Source organism: Castor canadensis, chromosome 10, assembly GCF_047511655.1.
Source record: "Castor canadensis chromosome 10, mCasCan1.hap1v2, whole genome shotgun sequence".
Taxonomy (NCBI): Eukaryota; Metazoa; Chordata; class Mammalia; order Rodentia; family Castoridae; genus Castor; species Castor canadensis.
Genome location: NC_133395.1, coordinates 87,144,717 through 87,162,483, shown reverse-complemented (window position 1 = coordinate 87,162,483; position 17,767 = coordinate 87,144,717). Strand labels below are relative to the sequence as shown.

Below are 17,767 nucleotides of genomic sequence, written 5' to 3'. Positions count from 1 at the left end.
AGGGGCACAAGACCCAGCAGCGGCACAGGGAAGAGGCCCAGGGCACCCAGGAGCAGACGAGACCCGGGAGTCGTGCGTGCTTGGCGTGGCCGCGGGCCCCGTGACGCCCGAGGACTCGAGTGCTCAGCCCCGTGTAGTGGCCGCGAAGGCCTGCCTGGGAGAAACGCCCCGGGAGGCCGGCAGGAACCCGGGATCGGAAGGGATGTGGAGGGGCCCCGGGTCGGAGGAGATGGCTTTGGCTGTGTTTGGTTTTGTTTCTTCTTCCCAAGATCCCGGGTGTGAAAGGGGCCAGAGGTGAAGTCCTGGGCTGGAAAGCCTCACGATTCAGCCCCGCAGCCCCAGGCCCTGAGTGTGGAGGAGGGCGGAGCGGGTCGGCGAAGGGCGCGGCTGCCGTTTTCCTGATGGGCTGGAGGGGCAGTGGCGCTTTCCGGACGAAGAGGACCGGAAGGGTCCCCGAGACCTCCGCTGGGAGCCACGCACCCACCCAAGGATACGGCTCCAGGAGGCGACGGAGGAGGGCGGCTGCTTGCCCTGGCCCGAGCTGTGCGTCCCCCGCCTTGGCCACAGCAGTGGACATTCCCAGAAGAACAAGCGCCCGAGAGCACTGAGAAATTTTCCCCCGAGAAAACTTGACCCTCGTCCTGGCAGCAGGACACCTCGGGAAGAAAGCCACCCAGCGGCCACCTGGGCGAGACCGGCTGCCCGAGCAGGCGCGCGGGGCCTCTGGCCGCTGGCCCCGGGCTGCCAGCCCCCACCCGGACTCCCAGCCGTGCCAGGAGAGCAGCGTGGAGACGCACGCCGGGGCCCTCGGCAGGCTCTTGGGGCTCCCGGAGGCGGCGGCTAGCGTCTACGGCCATACCACCCTGAACGCGCCCGATCTCGTCTGATCTCGGAAGCTAAGCAGGGTCGGGCCTGGTTAGTACTTGGATGGGAGACCGCCTGGGAATACCGGGTGCTGTAGGCTTTTGCTCCTCCCTCCCTCGCTGCTCCTTTTGTCTTCGGGGACTTCGCCACCACCCCCCCCCCACCACCACCACCCCCAGCACCACCACCACCACCACCACCACAACGACCCACCGTGACCACGACCCCGACCCCGTCCGGGCCACCCGCCAGACCCACGCACACCGAATCCTCACAGCTACGTCCCCGAATCCTCTCCCCTCCCCACACTCTCCTGGGGCGCGCGCCCACGACACGGGTCACCAGCGAGGTTGGTCCCAGGCCACGTTGGGGACCGCTCCCCAACTGCCCTCCAGGCGGGCGGGGAGGGACGTGCGGAAGCCATGAGAAAGTGGGTCCTGCACCCCAGCGGGCCCCACAGCGGGACGCGCCACACCTGGGCTCGCCACAAGGTGGTGCACTGGGTCCAGGGCAAGACGCCAGGGGACAGAGAAGCAGGGAGCCTCAGTCGGGTGCTGCTCCACGTCGCCCTCCGTCGCTCAACCCAAGACAGGGCAGCCAGCGCGCGACCTCTACGTGGGATCCCGCCTCCCACGGCAGAGCCTGCGGTCACAGGGACAGAGGGCGCAGGCCGCCAGAGCTCCGGATGCCAGCGGCAGCTCCCCGTCCCGCTCAAAGGGAGGGAGGGCCGCCGCTGGCGCCCAGTCGCCTGTGCCACCCTCCGGGTCTCAAAGCACTCCTCAGTCAGCTCAAGGACCGGGGCCACCTGGCCTTCGGGGTCACATGGGCTTGGGCACGACGGAAGGGACCGCTTGCCCCCGTGGAACAGACATTCTCCCCGTGGACAACCTCAGGTGCCGGGACCCTCTGCTCCGCCTTGGAAAACCCACCTTCTGCAATGTATGCCCAACGCAATCAGGCCGAGCAGATTGACCCCCTCGGCCCGGCCCCAGTGTGTGATGGGGCTCTGTGCGTGAGGGCTTGCTCTTCCCCACCTACACCAGGCACGGCATCTAACACACACACACACACACACACACACCACGCAGAGACACCCAGACCACGCACGCACGCACGGGGACGCACCCTCCTCTCCCCCACCCCACACACGAGCAGCCGAAGGACAAGAGGGTATGGCTGGGGCCTGAGCGGGAACAAGCGAAGCCTTGGTTTGCGGCCCCTCGGCCAACTGCATCAGGATTTTTGTCTGGGCTCGGAGGCCAGAGGATCTCTGCCATTTGCTAGCAGGGCCAGGGATGGCAGGAGGGTGGGTACGGGGCTCAGCCAGGGCCAGTTCTGCTGGCACGATCCTGTAGCACGTGGCCGCGTAGCACGGGGCCGGGTCTGAAGGAGGCCAAGCAGGGGCACAAGACCCAGCAGCGGCACAGGGAAGAGGCCCAGGGCACCCAGGAGCAGACGAGACCCGGGAGTCGTGCGTGCTTGGCGTGGCCGCGGGCCCCGTGACGCCCGAGGACTCGAGTGCTCAGCCCCGTGTAGTGGCCGCGAAGGCCTGCCTGGGAGAAACGCCCCGGGAGGCCGGCAGGAACCCGGGATCGGAAGGGATGTGGAGGGGCCCCGGGTCGGAGGAGATGGCTTTGGCTGTGTTTGGTTTTGTTTCTTCTTCCCAAGATCCCGGGTGTGAAAGGGGCCAGAGGTGAAGTCCTGGGCTGGAAAGCCTCACGATTCAGCCCCGCAGCCCCAGGCCCTGAGTGTGGAGGAGGGCGGAGCGGGTCGGCGAAGGGCGCGGCTGCCGTTTTCCTGATGGGCTGGAGGGGCAGTGGCGCTTTCCGGACGAAGAGGACCGGAAGGGTCCCCGAGACCTCCGCTGGGAGCCACGCACCCACCCAAGGATACGGCTCCAGGAGGCGACGGAGGAGGGCGGCTGCTTGCCCTGGCCCGAGCTGTGCGTCCCCCGCCTTGGCCACAGCAGTGGACATTCCCAGAAGAACAAGCGCCCGAGAGCACTGAGAAATTTTCCCCCGAGAAAACTTGACCCTCGTCCTGGCAGCAGGACACCTCGGGAAGAAAGCCACCCAGCGGCCACCTGGGCGAGACCGGCTGCCCGAGCAGGCGCGCGGGGCCTCTGGCCGCTGGCCCCGGGCTGCCAGCCCCCACCCGGACTCCCAGCCGTGCCAGGAGAGCAGCGTGGAGACGCACGCCGGGGCCCTCGGCAGGCTCTTGGGGCTCCCGGAGGCGGCGGCTAGCGTCTACGGCCATACCACCCTGAACGCGCCCGATCTCGTCTGATGTCGGAAGCTAAGCAGGGTCGGACCTGGTTAGTACTTGGATGGGAGACCGCCTGGGAATACCGGGTGCTGTAGGCTTTTGCTCCTCCCTCCCTCGCTGCTCCTTTTGTCTTCGGGGACTTCGCCACCACCCCCCCCCACCACCACCACCCCCAGCACCACCACCACCACCACCACAACGACCCACCGTGACCACGACCCCGACCCCGTCCGGGCCACCCGCCAGACCCACGCACACCGAATCCTCACAGCTACGTCCCCGAATCCTCTCCCCTCCCCACACTCTCCTGGGGCGCGCGCCCGCGACACGGGTCACCAGCGAGGTTGGTCCCAGGCCACGTTGGGGACCGCTCCCCAACTGCCCTCCAGGCGGGCGGGGAGGGACGTGCGGAAGCCATGAGAAAGTGGGTCCTGCACCCCAGCGGGCCCCACAGCGGGACGCGCCACACCTGGGCTCGCCACAAGGTGGTGCACTGGGTCCAGGGCAAGACGCCAGGGGACAGAGAAGCAGGGAGCCTCAGTCGGGTGCTGCTCCACGTCGCCCTCCGTCGCTCAACCCAAGACAGGGCAGCCAGCGCGCGACCTCTACGTGGGATCCCGCCTCCCACGGCAGAGCCTGCGGTCACAGGGACAGAGGGCGCAGGCCGCCAGAGCTCCGGATGCCAGCGGCAGCTCCCCGTCCCGCTCAAAGGGAGGGAGGGCCGCCGCTGGCGCCCAGTCGCCTGTGCCACCCTCCGGGTCTCAAAGCACTCCTCAGTCAGCTCAAGGACCGGGGCCACCTGGCCTTCGGGGTCACATGGGCTTGGGCACGACGGAAGGGACCGCTTGCCCCCGTGGAACAGACATTCTCCCCGTGGACAACCTCAGGTGCCGGGACCCTCTGCTCCGCCTTGGAAAACCCACCTTCTGCAATGTATGCCCAACGCAATCAGGCCGAGCAGATTGACCCCCTCGGCCCGGCCCCAGTGTGTGATGGGGCTCTGTGCGTGAGGGCTTGCTCTTCCCCACCTACACCAGGCACGGCATCTAACACACACACACACACACACACACACACCACGCAGAGACACCCAGACCACGCACGCACGCACGGGGACGCACCCTCCTCTCCCCCACCCCACACACGAGCAGCCGAAGGACAAGAGGGTATGGCTGGGGCCTGAGCGGGAACAAGCGAAGCCTTGGTTTGCGGCCCCTCGGCCAACTGCATCAGGATTTTTGTCTGGGCTCGGAGGCCAGAGGATCTCTGCCATTTGCTAGCAGGGCCAGGGATGGCAGGAGGGTGGGTACGGGGCTCAGCCAGGGCCAGTTCTGCTGGCACGATCCTGTAGCACGTGGCCGCGTAGCACGGGGCCGGGTCTGAAGGAGGCCAAGCAGGGGCACAAGACCCAGCAGCGGCACAGGGAAGAGGCCCAGGGCACCCAGGAGCAGACGAGACCCGGGAGTCGTGCGTGCTTGGCGTGGCCGCGGGCCCCGTGACGCCCGAGGACTCGAGTGCTCAGCCCCGTGTAGTGGCCGCGAAGGCCTGCCTGGGAGAAACGCCCCGGGAGGCCGGCAGGAACCCGGGATCGGAAGGGATGTGGAGGGGCCCCGGGTCGGAGGAGATGGCTTTGGCTGTGTTTGGTTTTGTTTCTTCTTCCCAAGATCCCGGGTGTGAAAGGGGCCAGAGGTGAAGTCCTGGGCTGGAAAGCCTCACGATTCAGCCCCGCAGCCCCAGGCCCTGAGTGTGGAGGAGGGCGGAGCGGGTCGGCGAAGGGCGCGGCTGCCGTTTTCCTGATGGGCTGGAGGGGCAGTGGCGCTTTCCGGACGAAGAGGACCGGAAGGGTCCCCGAGACCTCCGCTGGGAGCCACGCACCCACCCAAGGATACGGCTCCAGGAGGCGACGGAGGAGGGCGGCTGCTTGCCCTGGCCCGAGCTGTGCGTCCCCCGCCTTGGCCACAGCAGTGGACATTCCCAGAAGAACAAGCGCCCGAGAGCACTGAGAAATTTTCCCCCGAGAAAACTTGACCCTCGTCCTGGCAGCAGGACACCTCGGGAAGAAAGCCACCCAGCGGCCACCTGGGCGAGACCGGCTGCCCGAGCAGGCGCGCGGGGCCTCTGGCCGCTGGCCCCGGGCTGCCAGCCCCCACCCGGACTCCCAGCCGTGCCAGGAGAGCAGCGTGGAGACGCACGCCGGGGCCCTCGGCAGGCTCTTGGGGCTCCCGGAGGCGGCGGCTAGCGTCTACGGCCATACCACCCTGAACGCGCCCGATCTCGTCTGATCTCGGAAGCTAAGCAGGGTCGGGCCTGGTTAGTACTTGGATGGGAGACCGCCTGGGAATACCGGGTGCTGTAGGCTTTTGCTCCTCCCTCCCTCGCTGCTCCTTTTGTCTTCGGGGACTTCGCCACCACCCCCCCCACCACCACCACCACCCCCAGCACCACCACCACCACCACCACCACAACGACCCACCGTGACCACGACCCCGACCCCGTCCGGGCCACCCGCCAGACCCACGCACACCGAATCCTCACAGCTACGTCCCCGAATCCTCTCCCCTCCCCACACTCTCCTGGGGCGCGCGCCCGCGACACGGGTCACCAGCGAGGTTGGTCCCAGGCCACGTTGGGGACCGCTCCCCAACTGCCCTCCAGGCGGGCGGGGAGGGACGTGCGGAAGCCATGAGAAAGTGGGTCCTGCACCCCAGCGGGCCCCACAGCGGGACGCGCCACACCTGGGCTCGCCACAAGGTGGTGCACTGGGTCCAGGGCAAGACGCCAGGGGACAGAGAAGCAGGGAGCCTCAGTCGGGTGCTGCTCCACGTCGCGCTCCGTCGCTCAACCCAAGACAGGGCAGCCAGCGCGCGACCTCTACGTGGGATCCCGCCTCCCACGGCAGAGCCTGCGGTCACAGGGACAGAGGGCGCAGGCCGCCAGAGCTCCGGATGCCAGCGGCAGCTCCCCGTCCCGCTCAAAGGGAGGGAGGGCCGCCGCTGGCGCCCAGTCGCCTGTGCCACCCTCCGGGTCTCAAAGCACTCCTCAGTCAGCTCAAGGACCGGGGCCACCTGGCCTTCGGGGTCACATGGGCTTGGGCACGACGGAAGGGACCGCTTGCCCCCGTGGAACAGACATTCTCCCCGTGGACAACCTCAGGTGCCGGGACCCTCTGCTCCGCCTTGGAAAACCCACCTTCTGCAATGTATGCCCAACGCAATCAGGCCGAGCAGATTGACCCCCTCGGCCCGGCCCCAGTGTGTGATGGGGCTCTGTGCGTGAGGGCTTGCTCTTCCCCACCTACACCAGGCACGGCATCTAACACACACACACACACACACACACACACACACACACACACACACCACGCAGAGACACCCAGACCACGCACGCACGCACGGGGACGCACCCTCCTCTCCCCCACCCCACACACGAGCAGCCGAAGGACAAGAGGGTATGGCTGGGGCCTGAGCGGGAACAAGCGAAGCCTTGGTTTGCGGCCCCTCGGCCAACTGCATCAGGATTTTTGTCTGGGCTCGGAGGCCAGAGGATCTCTGCCATTTGCTAGCAGGGCCAGGGATGGCAGGAGGGTGGGTACGGGGCTCAGCCAGGGCCAGTTCTGCTGGCACGATCCTGTAGCACGTGGCCGCGTAGCACGGGGCCGGGTCTGAAGGAGGCCAAGCAGGGGCACAAGACCCAGCAGCGGCACAGGGAAGAGGCCCAGGGCACCCAGGAGCAGACGAGACCCGGGAGTCGTGCGTGCTTGGCGTGGCCGCGGGCCCCGTGACGCCCGAGGACTCGAGTGCTCAGCCCCGTGTAGTGGCCGCGAAGGCCTGCCTGGGAGAAACGCCCCGGGAGGCCGGCAGGAACCCGGGATCGGAAGGGATGTGGAGGGGCCCCGGGTCGGAGGAGATGGCTTTGGCTGTGTTTGGTTTTGTTTCTTCTTCCCAAGATCCCGGGTGTGAAAGGGGCCAGAGGTGAAGTCCTGGGCTGGAAAGCCTCACGATTCAGCCCCGCAGCCCCAGGCCCTGAGTGTGGAGGAGGGCGGAGCGGGTCGGCGAAGGGCGCGGCTGCCGTTTTCCTGATGGGCTGGAGGGGCAGTGGCGCTTTCCGGACGAAGAGGACCGGAAGGGTCCCCGAGACCTCCGCTGGGAGCCACGCACCCACCCAAGGATACGGCTCCAGGAGGCGACGGAGGAGGGCGGCTGCTTGCCCTGGCCCGAGCTGTGCGTCCCCCGCCTTGGCCACAGCAGTGGACATTCCCAGAAGAACAAGCGCCCGAGAGCACTGAGAAATTTTCCCCCGAGAAAACTTGACCCTCGTCCTGGCAGCAGGACACCTCGGGAAGAAAGCCACCCAGCGGCCACCTGGGCGAGACCGGCTGCCCGAGCAGGCGCGCGGGGCCTCTGGCCGCTGGCCCCGGGCTGCCAGCCCCCACCCGGACTCCCAGCCGTGCCAGGAGAGCAGCGTGGAGACGCACGCCGGGGCCCTCGGCAGGCTCTTGGGGCTCCCGGAGGCGGCGGCTAGCGTCTACGGCCATACCACCCTGAACGCGCCCGATCTCGTCTGATGTCGGAAGCTAAGCAGGGTCGGACCTGGTTAGTACTTGGATGGGAGACCGCCTGGGAATACCGGGTGCTGTAGGCTTTTGCTCCTCCCTCCCTCGCTGCTCCTTTTGTCTTCGGGGACTTCGCCACCACCCCCCCCCCACCACCACCACCCCCAGCACCACCACCACCACCACCACAACGACCCACCGTGACCACGACCCCGACCCCGTCCGGGCCACCCGCCAGACCCACGCACACCGAATCCTCACAGCTACGTCCCCGAATCCTCTCCCCTCCCCACACTCTCCTGGGGCGCGCGCCCGCGACACGGGTCACCAGCGAGGTTGGTCCCAGGCCACGTTGGGGACCGCTCCCCAACTGCCCTCCAGGCGGGCGGGGAGGGACGTGCGGAAGCCATGAGAAAGTGGGTCCTGCACCCCAGCGGGCCCCACAGCGGGACGCGCCACACCTGGGCTCGCCACAAGGTGGTGCACTGGGTCCAGGGCAAGACGCCAGGGGACAGAGAAGCAGGGAGCCTCAGTCGGGTGCTGCTCCACGTCGCCCTCCGTCGCTCAACCCAAGACAGGGCAGCCAGCGCGCGACCTCTACGTGGGATCCCGCCTCCCACGGCAGAGCCTGCGGTCACAGGGACAGAGGGCGCAGGCCGCCAGAGCTCCGGATGCCAGCGGCAGCTCCCCGTCCCGCTCAAAGGGAGGGAGGGCCGCCGCTGGCGCCCAGTCGCCTGTGCCACCCTCCGGGTCTCAAAGCACTCCTCAGTCAGCTCAAGGACCGGGGCCACCTGGCCTTCGGGGTCACATGGGCTTGGGCACGACGGAAGGGACCGCTTGCCCCCGTGGAACAGACATTCTCCCCGTGGACAACCTCAGGTGCCGGGACCCTCTGCTCCGCCTTGGAAAACCCACCTTCTGCAATGTATGCCCAACGCAATCAGGCCGAGCAGATTGACCCCCTCGGCCCGGCCCCAGTGTGTGATGGGGCTCTGTGCGTGAGGGCTTGCTCTTCCCCACCTACACCAGGCACGGCATCTAACACACACACACACACACACACACACCACGCAGAGACACCCAGACCACGCACGCACGCACGGGGACGCACCCTCCTCTCCCCCACCCCACACACGAGCAGCCGAAGGACAAGAGGGTATGGCTGGGGCCTGAGCGGGAACAAGCGAAGCCTTGGTTTGCGGCCCCTCGGCCAACTGCATCAGGATTTTTGTCTGGGCTCGGAGGCCAGAGGATCTCTGCCATTTGCTAGCAGGGCCAGGGATGGCAGGAGGGTGGGTACGGGGCTCAGCCAGGGCCAGTTCTGCTGGCACGATCCTGTAGCACGTGGCCGCGTAGCACGGGGCCGGGTCTGAAGGAGGCCAAGCAGGGGCACAAGACCCAGCAGCGGCACAGGGAAGAGGCCCAGGGCACCCAGGAGCAGACGAGACCCGGGAGTCGTGCGTGCTTGGCGTGGCCGCGGGCCCCGTGACGCCCGAGGACTCGAGTGCTCAGCCCCGTGTAGTGGCCGCGAAGGCCTGCCTGGGAGAAACGCCCCGGGAGGCCGGCAGGAACCCGGGATCGGAAGGGATGTGGAGGGGCCCCGGGTCGGAGGAGATGGCTTTGGCTGTGTTTGGTTTTGTTTCTTCTTCCCAAGATCCCGGGTGTGAAAGGGGCCAGAGGTGAAGTCCTGGGCTGGAAAGCCTCACGATTCAGCCCCGCAGCCCCAGGCCCTGAGTGTGGAGGAGGGCGGAGCGGGTCGGCGAAGGGCGCGGCTGCCGTTTTCCTGATGGGCTGGAGGGGCAGTGGCGCTTTCCGGACGAAGAGGACCGGAAGGGTCCCCGAGACCTCCGCTGGGAGCCACGCACCCACCCAAGGATACGGCTCCAGGAGGCGACGGAGGAGGGCGGCTGCTTGCCCTGGCCCGAGCTGTGCGTCCCCCGCCTTGGCCACAGCAGTGGACATTCCCAGAAGAACAAGCGCCCGAGAGCACTGAGAAATTTTCCCCCGAGAAAACTTGACCCTCGTCCTGGCAGCAGGACACCTCGGGAAGAAAGCCACCCAGCGGCCACCTGGGCGAGACCGGCTGCCCGAGCAGGCGCGCGGGGCCTCTGGCCGCTGGCCCCGGGCTGCCAGCCCCCACCCGGACTCCCAGCCGTGCCAGGAGAGCAGCGTGGAGACGCACGCCGGGGCCCTCGGCAGGCTCTTGGGGCTCCCGGAGGCGGCGGCTAGCGTCTACGGCCATACCACCCTGAACGCGCCCGATCTCGTCTGATCTCGGAAGCTAAGCAGGGTCGGGCCTGGTTAGTACTTGGATGGGAGACCGCCTGGGAATACCGGGTGCTGTAGGCTTTTGCTCCTCCCTCCCTCGCTGCTCCTTTTGTCTTCGGGGACTTCGCCACCACCCCCCCCACCACCACCACCACCCCCAGCACCACCACCACCACCACCACCACAACGACCCACCGTGACCACGACCCCGACCCCGTCCGGGCCACCCGCCAGACCCACGCACACCGAATCCTCACAGCTACGTCCCCGAATCCTCTCCCCTCCCCACACTCTCCTGGGGCGCGCGCCCGCGACACGGGTCACCAGCGAGGTTGGTCCCAGGCCACGTTGGGGACCGCTCCCCAACTGCCCTCCAGGCGGGCGGGGAGGGACGTGCGGAAGCCATGAGAAAGTGGGTCCTGCACCCCAGCGGGCCCCACAGCGGGACGCGCCACACCTGGGCTCGCCACAAGGTGGTGCACTGGGTCCAGGGCAAGACGCCAGGGGACAGAGAAGCAGGGAGCCTCAGTCGGGTGCTGCTCCACGTCGCGCTCCGTCGCTCAACCCAAGACAGGGCAGCCAGCGCGCGACCTCTACGTGGGATCCCGCCTCCCACGGCAGAGCCTGCGGTCACAGGGACAGAGGGCGCAGGCCGCCAGAGCTCCGGATGCCAGCGGCAGCTCCCCGTCCCGCTCAAAGGGAGGGAGGGCCGCCGCTGGCGCCCAGTCGCCTGTGCCACCCTCCGGGTCTCAAAGCACTCCTCAGTCAGCTCAAGGACCGGGGCCACCTGGCCTTCGGGGTCACATGGGCTTGGGCACGACGGAAGGGACCGCTTGCCCCCGTGGAACAGACATTCTCCCCGTGGACAACCTCAGGTGCCGGGACCCTCTGCTCCGCCTTGGAAAACCCACCTTCTGCAATGTATGCCCAACGCAATCAGGCCGAGCAGATTGACCCCCTCGGCCCGGCCCCAGTGTGTGATGGGGCTCTGTGCGTGAGGGCTTGCTCTTCCCCACCTACACCAGGCACGGCATCTAACACACACACACACACACACACACACACACACACACACACACACCACGCAGAGACACCCAGACCACGCACGCACGCACGGGGACGCACCCTCCTCTCCCCCACCCCACACACGAGCAGCCGAAGGACAAGAGGGTATGGCTGGGGCCTGAGCGGGAACAAGCGAAGCCTTGGTTTGCGGCCCCTCGGCCAACTGCATCAGGATTTTTGTCTGGGCTCGGAGGCCAGAGGATCTCTGCCATTTGCTAGCAGGGCCAGGGATGGCAGGAGGGTGGGTACGGGGCTCAGCCAGGGCCAGTTCTGCTGGCACGATCCTGTAGCACGTGGCCGCGTAGCACGGGGCCGGGTCTGAAGGAGGCCAAGCAGGGGCACAAGACCCAGCAGCGGCACAGGGAAGAGGCCCAGGGCACCCAGGAGCAGACGAGACCCGGGAGTCGTGCGTGCTTGGCGTGGCCGCGGGCCCCGTGACGCCCGAGGACTCGAGTGCTCAGCCCCGTGTAGTGGCCGCGAAGGCCTGCCTGGGAGAAACGCCCCGGGAGGCCGGCAGGAACCCGGGATCGGAAGGGATGTGGAGGGGCCCCGGGTCGGAGGAGATGGCTTTGGCTGTGTTTGGTTTTGTTTCTTCTTCCCAAGATCCCGGGTGTGAAAGGGGCCAGAGGTGAAGTCCTGGGCTGGAAAGCCTCACGATTCAGCCCCGCAGCCCCAGGCCCTGAGTGTGGAGGAGGGCGGAGCGGGTCGGCGAAGGGCGCGGCTGCCGTTTTCCTGATGGGCTGGAGGGGCAGTGGCGCTTTCCGGACGAAGAGGACCGGAAGGGTCCCCGAGACCTCCGCTGGGAGCCACGCACCCACCCAAGGATACGGCTCCAGGAGGCGACGGAGGAGGGCGGCTGCTTGCCCTGGCCCGAGCTGTGCGTCCCCCGCCTTGGCCACAGCAGTGGACATTCCCAGAAGAACAAGCGCCCGAGAGCACTGAGAAATTTTCCCCCGAGAAAACTTGACCCTCGTCCTGGCAGCAGGACACCTCGGGAAGAAAGCCACCCAGCGGCCACCTGGGCGAGACCGGCTGCCCGAGCAGGCGCGCGGGGCCTCTGGCCGCTGGCCCCGGGCTGCCAGCCCCCACCCGGACTCCCAGCCGTGCCAGGAGAGCAGCGTGGAGACGCACGCCGGGGCCCTCGGCAGGCTCTTGGGGCTCCCGGAGGCGGCGGCTAGCGTCTACGGCCATACCACCCTGAACGCGCCCGATCTCGTCTGATCTCGGAAGCTAAGCAGGGTCGGGCCTGGTTAGTACTTGGATGGGAGACCGCCTAGGAATACCGGGTGCTGTAGGCTTTTGCTCCTCCCTCCCTCGCTGCTCCTTTTGTCTTCGGGGACTTCGCCACCACCCCCCCCCCACCACCACCACCCCCAGCACCACCACCACCACCACCACAACGACCCACCGTGACCACGACCCCGACCCCGTCCGGGCCACCCGCCAGACCCACGCACACCGAATCCTCACAGCTACGTCCCCGAATCCTCTCCCCTCCCCACACTCTCCTGGGGCGCGCGCCCGCGACACGGGTCACCAGCGAGGTTGGTCCCAGGCCACGTTGGGGACCGCTCCCCAACTGCCCTCCAGGCGGGCGGGGAGGGACGTGCGGAAGCCATGAGAAAGTGGGTCCTGCACCCCAGCGGGCCCCACAGCGGGACGCGCCACACCTGGGCTCGCCACAAGGTGGTGCACTGGGTCCAGGACAAGACGCCAGGGGACAGAGAAGCAGGGAGCCTCAGTCGGGTGCTGCTCCACGTCGCCCTCCGTCGCTCAACCCAAGACAGGGCAGCCAGCGCGCGACCTCTACGTGGGATCCCGCCTCCCACGGCAGAGCCTGCGGTCACAGGGACAGAGGGCGCAGGCCGCCAGAGCTCCGGATGCCAGCGGCAGCTCCCCGTCCCGCTCAAAGGGAGGGAGGGCCGCCGCTGGCGCCCAGTCGCCTGTGCCACCCTCCGGGTCTCAAAGCACTCCTCAGTCAGCTCAAGGACCGGGGCCACCTGGCCTTCGGGGTCACATGGGCTTGGGCACGACGGAAGGGACCGCTTGCCCCCGTGGAACAGACATTCTCCCCGTGGACAACCTCAGGTGCCGGGACCCTCTGCTCCGCCTTGGAAAACCCACCTTCTGCAATGTATGCCCAACGCAATCAGGCCGAGCAGATTGACCCCCTCGGCCCGGCCCCAGTGTGTGATGGGGCTCTGTGCGTGAGGGCTTGCTCTTCCCCACCTACACCAGGCACGGCATCTAACACACACACACACACACACACACACCACGCAGAGACACCCAGACCACGCACGCACGCACGGGGACGCACCCTCCTCTCCCCCACCCCACACACGAGCAGCCGAAGGACAAGAGGGTATGGCTGGGGCCTGAGCGGGAACAAGCGAAGCCTTGGTTTGCGGCCCCTCGGCCAACTGCATCAGGATTTTTGTCTGGGCTCGGAGGCCAGAGGATCTCTGCCATTTGCTAGCAGGGCCAGGGATGGCAGGAGGGTGGGTACGGGGCTCAGCCAGGGCCAGTTCTGCTGGCACGATCCTGTAGCACGTGGCCGCGTAGCACGGGGCCGGGTCTGAAGGAGGCCAAGCAGGGGCACAAGACCCAGCAGCGGCACAGGGAAGAGGCCCAGGGCACCCAGGAGCAGACGAGACCCGGGAGTCGTGCGTGCTTGGCGTGGCCGCGGGCCCCGTGACGCCCGAGGACTCGAGTGCTCAGCCCCGTGTAGTGGCCGCGAAGGCCTGCCTGGGAGAAACGCCCCGGGAGGCCGGCAGGAACCCGGGATCGGAAGGGATGTGGAGGGGCCCCGGGTCGGAGGAGATGGCTTTGGCTGTGTTTGGTTTTGTTTCTTCTTCCCAAGATCCCGGGTGTGAAAGGGGCCAGAGGTGAAGTCCTGGGCTGGAAAGCCTCACGATTCAGCCCCGCAGCCCCAGGCCCTGAGTGTGGAGGAGGGCGGAGCGGGTCGGCGAAGGGCGCGGCTGCCGTTTTCCTGATGGGCTGGAGGGGCAGTGGCGCTTTCCGGACGAAGAGGACCGGAAGGGTCCCCGAGACCTCCGCTGGGAGCCACGCACCCACCCAAGGATACGGCTCCAGGAGGCGACGGAGGAGGGCGGCTGCTTGCCCTGGCCCGAGCTGTGCGTCCCCCGCCTTGGCCACAGCAGTGGACATTCCCAGAAGAACAAGCGCCCGAGAGCACTGAGAAATTTTCCCCCGAGAAAACTTGACCCTCGTCCTGGCAGCAGGACACCTCGGGAAGAAAGCCAGCCAGCGGCCACCTGGGCGAGACCGGCTGCCCGAGCAGGCGCGCGTGGCCTCTGGCCGCTGGCCCCGGGCTGCCAGCCCCCACCCGGACTCCCAGCCGTGCCAGGAGAGCAGCGTGGAGACGCACGCCGGGGCCCTCGGCAGGCTCTTGGGGCTCCCGGAGGCGGCGGCTAGCGTCTACGGCCATACCACCCTGAACGCGCCCGATCTCGTCTGATCTCGGAAGCTAAGCAGGGTCGGGCCTGGTTAGTACTTGGATGGGAGACCGCCTGGGAATACCGGGTGCTGTAGGCTTTTGCTCCTCCCTCCCTCGCTGCTCCTTTTGTCTTCGGGGACTTCGCCACCACCCCCCCCCACCACCACCACCACCCCCAGCACCACCACCACCACCACCACCACAACGACCCACCGTGACCACGACCCCGACCCCGTCCGGGCCACCCGCCAGACCCACGCACACCGAATCCTCACAGCTACGTCCCCGAATCCTCTCCCCTCCCCACACTCTCCTGGGGCGCGCGCCCGCGACACGGGTCACCAGCGAGGTTGGTCCCAGGCCACGTTGGGGACCGCTCCCCAACTGCCCTCCAGGCGGGCGGGGAGGGACGTGCGGAAGCCATGAGAAAGTGGGTCCTGCACCCCAGCGGGCCCCACAGCGGGACGCGCCACACCTGGGCTCGCCACAAGGTGGTGCACTGGGTCCAGGGCAAGACGCCAGGGGACAGAGAAGCAGGGAGCCTCAGTCGGGTGCTGCTCCACGTCGCGCTCCGTCGCTCAACCCAAGACAGGGCAGCCAGCGCGCGACCTCTACGTGGGATCCCGCCTCCCACGGCAGAGCCTGCGGTCACAGGGACAGAGGGCGCAGGCCGCCAGAGCTCCGGATGCCAGCGGCAGCTCCCCGTCCCGCTCAAAGGGAGGGAGGGCCGCCGCTGGCGCCCAGTCGCCTGTGCCACCCTCCGGGTCTCAAAGCACTCCTCAGTCAGCTCAAGGACCGGGGCCACCTGGCCTTCGGGGTCACATGGGCTTGGGCACGACGGAAGGGACCGCTTGCCCCCGTGGAACAGACATTCTCCCCGTGGACAACCTCAGGTGCCGGGACCCTCTGCTCCGCCTTGGAAAACCCACCTTCTGCAATGTATGCCCAACGCAATCAGGCCGAGCAGATTGACCCCCTCGGCCCGGCCCCAGTGTGTGATGGGGCTCTGTGCGTGAGGGCTTGCTCTTCCCCACCTACACCAGGCACGGCATCTAACACACACACACACACACACACACACACCACGCAGAGACACCCAGACCACGCACGCACGCACGGGGACGCACCCTCCTCTCCCCCACCCCACACACGAGCAGCCGAAGGACAAGAGGGTATGGCTGGGGCCTGAGCGGGAACAAGCGAAGCCTTGGTTTGCGGCCCCTCGGCCAACTGCATCAGGATTTTTGTCTGGGCTCGGAGGCCAGAGGATCTCTGCCATTTGCTAGCAGGGCCAGGGATGGCAGGAGGGTGGGTACGGGGCTCAGCCAGGGCCAGTTCTGCTGGCACGATCCTGTAGCACGTGGCCGCGTAGCACGGGGCCGGGTCTGAAGGAGGCCAAGCAGGGGCACAAGACCCAGCAGCGGCACAGGGAAGAGGCCCAGGGCACCCAGGAGCAGACGAGACCCGGGAGTCGTGCGTGCTTGGCGTGGCCGCGGGCCCCGTGACGCCCGAGGACTCGAGTGCTCAGCCCCGTGTAGTGGCCGCGAAGGCCTGCCTGGGAGAAACGCCCCGGGAGGCCGGCAGGAACCCGGGATCGGAAGGGATGTGGAGGGGCCCCGGGTCGGAGGAGATGGCTTTGGCTGTGTTTGGTTTTGTTTCTTCTTCCCAAGATCCCGGGTGTGAAAGGGGCCAGAGGTGAAGTCCTGGGCTGGAAAGCCTCACGATTCAGCCCCGCAGCCCCAGGCCCTGAGTGTGGAGGAGGGCGGAGCGGGTCGGCGAAGGGCGCGGCTGCCGTTTTCCTGATGGGCTGGAGGGGCAGTGGCGCTTTCCGGACGAAGAGGACCGGAAGGGTCCCCGAGACCTCCGCTGGGAGCCACGCACCCACCCAAGGATACGGCTCCAGGAGGCGACGGAGGAGGGCGGCTGCTTGCCCTGGCCCGAGCTGTGCGTCCCCCGCCTTGGCCACAGCAGTGGACATTCCCAGAAGAACAAGCGCCCGAGAGCACTGAGAAATTTTCCCCCGAGAAAACTTGACCCTCGTCCTGGCAGCAGGACACCTCGGGAAGAAAGCCACCCAGCGGCCACCTGGGCGAGACCGGCTGCCCGAGCAGGCGCGCGGGGCCTCTGGCCGCTGGCCCCGGGCTGCCAGCCCCCACCCGGACTCCCAGCCGTGCCAGGAGAGCAGCGTGCAGACGCACGCCGGGGCCCTCGGCAGGCTCTTGGGGCTCCCGGAGGCGGCGGCTAGCGTCTACGGCCATACCACCCTGAACGCGCCCGATCTCGTCTGATCTCGGAAGCTAAGCAGGGTCGGGCCTGGTTAGTACTTGGATGGGAGACCGCCTGGGAATACCGGGTGCTGTAGGCTTTTGCTCCTCCCTCCCTCGCTGCTCCTTTTGTCTTCGGGGACTTCGCCACCACCCCCCCCCACCACCACCACCACCCCCAGCACCACCACCACCACCACAACGACCCACCGTGACCACGACCCCGACCCCGTCCGGGCCACCCGCCAGACCCACGCACACCGAATCCTCACAGCTACGTCCCCGAATCCTCTCCCCTCCCCACACTCTCCTGGGGCGCGCGCCCGCGACACGGGTCACCAGCGAGGTTGGTCCCAGGCCACGTTGGGGACCGCTCCCCAACTGCCCTCCAGGCGGGCGGGGAGGGACGTGCGGAAGCCATGAGAAAGTGGGTCCTGCACCCCAGCGGGCCCCACAGCGGGACGCGCCACACCTGGGCTCGCCACAAGGTGGTGCACTGGGTCCAGGGCAAGACGCCAGGGGACAGAGAAGCAGGGAGCCTCAGTCGGGTGCTGCTCCACGTCGCGCTCCGTCGCTCAACCCAAGACAGGGCAGCCAGCGCGCGACCTCTACGTGGGATCCCGCCTCCCACGGCAGAGCCTGCGGTCACAGGGACAGAGGGCGCAGGCCGCCAGAGCTCCGGATGCCAGCGGCAGCTCCCCGTCCCGCTCAAAGGGAGGGAGGGCCGCCGCTGGCGCCCAGTCGCCTGTGCCACCCTCCGGGTCTCAAAGCACTCCTCAGTCAGCTCAAGGACCGGGGCCACCTGGCCTTCGGGGTCACATGGGCTTGGGCACGACGGAAGGGACCGCTTGCCCCCGTGGAACAGACATTCTCCCCGTGGACAACCTCAGGTGCCGGGACCCTCTGCTCCGCCTTGGAAAACCCACCTTCTGCAATGTATGCCCAACGCAATCAGGCCGAGCAGATTGACCCCCTCGGCCCGGCCCCAGTGTGTGATGGGGCTCTGTGCGTGAGGGCTTGCTCTTCCCC

At 67.9% G+C, this 17,767-nt stretch overlaps 8 non-coding genes across 8 annotated transcripts; all 8 read left to right on the top strand.

Moving 5' to 3' along the window:
* Positions 1-845: 845 nt before the first annotated feature.
* LOC141413450 (5S ribosomal RNA) lies at positions 846-964 on the top strand. Its single transcript, XR_012438242.1, has one exon. It is a non-coding gene; the product is annotated as a 5S ribosomal RNA (ribosomal RNA).
* Positions 965-3,108: 2,144 nt separating this feature from the next.
* On the top strand, positions 3,109-3,227 carry LOC141412933 (5S ribosomal RNA). Its single transcript, XR_012437775.1, has one exon. It is a non-coding gene; the product is annotated as a 5S ribosomal RNA (ribosomal RNA).
* Positions 3,228-5,369: 2,142 nt separating this feature from the next.
* On the top strand, positions 5,370-5,488 carry LOC141413449 (5S ribosomal RNA). Its single transcript, XR_012438241.1, has one exon. It is a non-coding gene; the product is annotated as a 5S ribosomal RNA (ribosomal RNA).
* A 2,163-nt stretch (positions 5,489-7,651) lies between these two features.
* LOC141412931 (5S ribosomal RNA) lies at positions 7,652-7,770 on the top strand. The gene has a single exon (XR_012437773.1). It is a non-coding gene; the product is annotated as a 5S ribosomal RNA (ribosomal RNA).
* Positions 7,771-9,911: 2,141 nt separating this feature from the next.
* Positions 9,912-10,030, top strand: LOC141413448 (5S ribosomal RNA). Its single transcript, XR_012438240.1, has one exon. It is a non-coding gene; the product is annotated as a 5S ribosomal RNA (ribosomal RNA).
* A 2,163-nt stretch (positions 10,031-12,193) lies between these two features.
* On the top strand, positions 12,194-12,312 carry LOC141412580 (5S ribosomal RNA). The gene has a single exon (XR_012437422.1). It is a non-coding gene; the product is annotated as a 5S ribosomal RNA (ribosomal RNA).
* A 2,141-nt stretch (positions 12,313-14,453) lies between these two features.
* On the top strand, positions 14,454-14,572 carry LOC141413447 (5S ribosomal RNA). The gene has a single exon (XR_012438239.1). It is a non-coding gene; the product is annotated as a 5S ribosomal RNA (ribosomal RNA).
* A 2,148-nt stretch (positions 14,573-16,720) lies between these two features.
* Positions 16,721-16,839, top strand: LOC141413445 (5S ribosomal RNA). Its single transcript, XR_012438237.1, has one exon. It is a non-coding gene; the product is annotated as a 5S ribosomal RNA (ribosomal RNA).
* The last annotated feature ends 928 nt before the right edge of the window (positions 16,840-17,767 follow it).